The sequence below is a fragment of the Triticum dicoccoides genome, chromosome 6A, assembly GCF_002162155.2.
Source record: "Triticum dicoccoides isolate Atlit2015 ecotype Zavitan chromosome 6A, WEW_v2.0, whole genome shotgun sequence".
Classification (NCBI taxonomy): Eukaryota; Viridiplantae; Streptophyta; class Magnoliopsida; order Poales; family Poaceae; genus Triticum; species Triticum dicoccoides.
The window spans coordinates 115880114-115885440 of NC_041390.1; positions in this window are offsets into that span (position 1 = coordinate 115880114).

The following is a 5327-nucleotide window of genomic DNA, read 5'->3' on the forward strand; positions in this document are numbered from 1 at the left end:
TCGGACGAGCTTGAATCAAATGTGTTTTGCCGCCCATGTTTGGCGCCCACCGTGTCTGAATGGGCTCAGAGGCCGTCGTGTCATGTCTGATTGAAGTTACTAGTCTACCCCTATCGATAGCAGTGTAAATCCTATCGATAAGGATGTCAAGTGTCAGGGGTAGACAGTAATTTCCATCTCGCAAACACTTGCTTCGGGCAGCCCACAAATTATAGTGGGTGTTTAGCCACTTCGTTTAAAACTTGGGAGAATTAGCATTCACGTTTGCCCTGGGACCTGGCAAACTAAATTCAAATCCAATTTGTATTTGGTTACTAATATCCACAAATAATTATACGTTTTGTTATTTATTTCTTCAAAACCACAACAAAAATTTATTCCACCTTTATATATGATTATGATTTAGAAATGCCGTGATCTTTGAATTCAGTAGGTTGGATACACTCTGAGTCAAATAGTTATTTCATCCAATACAATATGCTCACACGAAAAATAGTTCACCTTATGTCAATCATACAAGTACTGAGGATTACCTCGCCTAAAAAATTCGGATCATTACAACACATGGACAACATAGGGGGTCTTGCAACATAATCCATTTAGAGACATGACACAACATGCAAGTACAATAATATAATGAAAATTTCAACAGGTATCTAAAGAAGAATCGGGATTATCTTGGGCTTCAGATAGCAGAAATAGCAGGACCTCCTCCATCTTCAAATGCAACATTCTTACTTCCTCCAATTCTTGGGTTGCTTGCATAATGCGTGCCGCTAATTCCGTAATTTCCAGCCTCAAGATAAAGATTACCTCATTCATGGCAGCCACACCATCTCTTTCTGCCTCTAGTAGAGCCTCAAGCACTATAATATCTGCGCTCAGACTGCTCTCCGGCGGTGTTGCCTCTGAACTGCTACCATCTGGTAACATGGATGGCGCACTGCTTCCACAAATAGATTCTGGGGTTGTACATTGTGTCCTAGTGTGAACGGCATCCTGAAAGGTTTCCGCTGGACATCAGTAAGAGATAGTTATCGTATGATTCAGGCAGTAAGCTTACATGGTAAACGATGGACGAATTATTGCCGAGCATGGCAAACTATATTTACATGGTTCGAAGCAGCATCAGCCAAAAAGAAATTAAAATGGTAAGATGAAACTAGGGATGTAAGTGGCAAATAAACGAAATCCGCCAGTCCCATCTAGTTAGTTTTTTCTACCTTCCTAGTTCATTTTCCTCAAAAAAACAAAAACTCTTTTGAACTATCATACCACTAGTGGACTTTAATCGGGATTAAACCGGACCCAGTTGACATCCCTAGTTGAAAGGGAGTGTACAGCCGCAATATTTAAGTTGCCAAGGCATCTAAGCAGTTGAAATAATCTGAGAAAGCACTTAACAGTGTGGCCTCATATAAACTACGAAGACAGTCTTGTGATGAAGTTGAGAGGAAAAGTTAAGGACTCAAATGAAATAGGCATGCATTTCTTTACGATAGTACAGTAGGCACTGCTGACATATTGGCCAACTCAGGTATAGCGTAAGAACAAATAAGCATTCGAATCAAGCAATACAGCAAAGCAGACAACTGAACTATTTGTAATTCGGTAGGATTACACGTTGAGGGCACAAGCCAAGAAAGCAGCCCACTCGCATTACATTTCACATGTACTAAAACACACTGGCTTACCATATGTTGCTGTGAAGCCTAGCTGCTGTTGCTATGTTCTTTGAAGATATCATCAACATCCCGTGGTTGCAAATCTAGTTGTTGTAGTTTATTCTGCACCATCTATTTAGGTAAAATTAATTTTAATCGCATGCACTGGTCCGAATTGGTCATCAATGGTTCATCTAAACTAATGAAAGAAGGGTGTGTGCCTACACGACAATACTCCCTCCGATTCTTTTTTACTTTGCGTATAACTTTTTCTCAGTTTTCTCGTATTAGTCTGCGCGTTGCCGATTCCTAGCGCTGGTTTCCTTTTGTGCCCTGCCCCATCCGCCTCTGCCCTAATTAATTGCCAAATTAGTCCAGAAAAATTAAACCAGTGCCATCCTTGGTATGCGGGTCAAGAGTTATGCATAGAGTAAATAGAATCGGAGGGAGTATATCTGCTTCCCTATATTTTTATGCTTGTTCGAGGTGCCAGCCCCAAAAGAACAAATATTTTGCTTGATGGGGTTGGCAGCTCCATAATTAATAGAAGTATCAAATTAGTCATGCAACTTGGGAAGATCAAGAACACACAAACAAGTAATGAACAGAGGCTCGGAGCAGTGATGTAATAGCTAGCATTAGAAAATGTAGGGTAAAACGAACAAAAAGCAGTGGAACCACATGCTAGTTTGCTGGTGTGTAATTAAGCATAGAGAACATTAAGCAGTCTGATGGAACCAACAGGTGTCATCAGAACAAAACTAAAGCATATTAACTATATGTGCACTAGTATGTAATTTAGCACATGTAACATGTTCACTCCCAGAAGTATGACCCTACAGGTGCAAGCAGAATAACGTGTCTCATGAAAAACTGAATGATGCCCTGAAGAAATTCAAAGGTGCGCTGCTTATGCTAGAAAAGTGAACGTAGGCACCGGCCGTTGGATAATAGTACCTGATTCTCGGCGGCGTATGGGTATCGTTGTCATACTTGATAGCTAAGGATCGTCGATGGTGCTCGTGTTGTGGTTGAGTTTGGGCCGGCTGTCGCTGAAGCGGCTCCGGTGCTACGGTTGCGGCGCCTGTCGACATACAAGAAAGCTCATCTGTGGTAAGTGAACAGTTGCACGATAAAGAGAAAAACCGAAAGGAGTACAAATCGAAATAACCTGATGAGGTTGCGGCGTCGGTAAAGCAGGGCCGGTGGAGTTGAATATGGTGTCCGTGGAGCGGGTCCGGTGCAGTGGACGAAGGCTTCGGCGGGCGCGTTGTACAGTGCTTTCAGTGAGGCGGATCTGTTGCGGCGGACAAGGGCTTGTATGAAGGGCCAGCGAAGGGGTGGACGAGGGAGTCAGTGAAGGGCCTACGCTGTGGTGGACGAGGGCGCTGGTTAAGCAGATCCGGTGCGATGGACCATGATGGCGGTCAAGGAGATCTGGAGCGGTGGACAAGCCATTCGCTGAAGCGGCTCCGGTGACATGGTGAGTTGGCAGTTGGGGGTTCCAAGGTGCGGAAGGTAGATCCGACGGGGTGTGAGGTCCACCGCTGCGGCGGAGGACTAGATTCGGCGGCTTGCCATGGTTGGGGGGTCGAGAAGGGGAGGGGCTCTAGGGAAGAATGTTTGGGGCAAAGAGGGGAAAACAATGGAGTTACCAAAGCAGCCCTTTTCCATTCATGTGGCAGGGGTAAAACAGGAATATCGCAGGGCTAAACTTTCGGGCGCGTGATATTTCGATGTGAGCGGGAAGTTTGAAAGCTTTTGGCGCCTAAAATTATAAGTGTTCTGCTCTCGTACGACCGACTATGATATCATGGCCAGCAATTTGTTTGTTTTGCACGCAAAAAAATGTGCAAGTTTTGAAAATCAATGTCTCCAACTCGAAACTTAGATTGTCCATTCAATTCAAATATGGATCATTGAGCTACTACAAGAAAATACCATCATACGGTCCAATTCAAATGAAATTCCAAATGTGTTTATCCTAAATATGATGACAAAAGCAAAAATGTGTATGTGTATGAATAAAGTGGATGATTATAAAGTTTGAACATGCCCGTATGTGTATATCTCTAGGTTTGATATATGAATTTGAAATCACAAAATCCCGGCTTAAAAATGTACCTCCATTTAAATGAATTACAAAAGCTAATGATGGAGTCAAATTCCAAAATTCCAATCTTAGGTTTGTAATTCTGGTACATCAAGGTATATCACGCATGTTCAAAAGTATCATTATCTCATAGTACAAACTGTGAAACAAATTGACCAACCATGAGTGCACAATAACTCAATTACGCTAAAGTCCCTCGAATATAGACACCTCACTCTTTATCTGAAGTCAACCCCCCCCCCCACCACACACACACAGAGAGAGAGAGAAGTTGTTCTCTCCCCCAAACACCAACACACGAGCACATTAACACCCCTCTCTCTTGTAAAGTCCGGACCCCAACATAGGTCTCTATCACTTTGTCTCTCGGGCATGCACACATCTCTTCCCTCACTCTCTAGGTCTCCCGCTATCTCTCTTACCCAAGCACACGCACTATGTAGAGTGTATATTTCCCATACACACAAAACGTCACCCCCAAACGTATATCTCCCTAGTTATGTGGTTCTCGCGCACTCACCTCACACACCACCCCCACTGCAAACAAGCACACTTTGTCTCCTTGTGCACCACTCTCCTCTTTCTATCTCTCCCACATGCGGACCCGCCCCAGCTCTTTCCCCGTATACATATATGTCGTGACTCTTTGCATAGCTCCCTAATGTATAATCGTTCTCGATTTCGCACATTGTTCTCTACACCATCTATTCTAGATCTCTCATGAAGTCCCTATCACACACACGATGACTTGCTTCCCTTGCGTCTCCATTCATAGGCCAATTTCCGACAACATCAACATTATCTCCCTATCTATACGCCATTTATGGACACAAACGACCCCTCTCGCCCCCTCTCTTCCTCTCACTCTCTCTCTCTCTCCGTCGCTAGCTCTCTCTTTCTCTAGCTCTCACACCCCTCTCCCACACACACTCGATGTCTCTTCCAAATAGTCTGCTCCCCCCGCCCGCACCCGTGCTATCTCGCTACTACACATGTCACACCATCCCCCTTCCCTTATACTAGGTTTACATCATCAGTGGTCTCTCTACTCCACATACACTCCCTGCCTCTCACACACAAACGCGTGCACAAACACACACAGACACGCACAAACACCCATTTACCTGGATCCTCATCTCTCCTCATGTTCGCATGTGTATCTCACACACTCACACTCTAATTATGTATATGTGTCTCCATGTTACACAACACAAATCCCCATGTACATGTCTCTCTCTATCCTCCACACACATAGACAGAAAGAATCTGTTATCATTGCCTCAGTCTCTAACATATCACACACACACACTCTCTCTCTCTCTCTCGCAAACACGGTCAACAAGGGTTTCCCCGTAAATAACTTACAGTCTATTCATGAACAGTCGTGGCAGTACGGCGAACACGAGACGTGAAAAATAATAAATCTACACGTGCTTAGACCACCTAGTATGACTACTAGGACTAGAGCAAGCCAAAAAAGCGCGCCGCCGTCACCCCCTCCTTGTCGGTGACGGGAAAATCTTCATTTTACACAGTTGAGAAGTCATTGT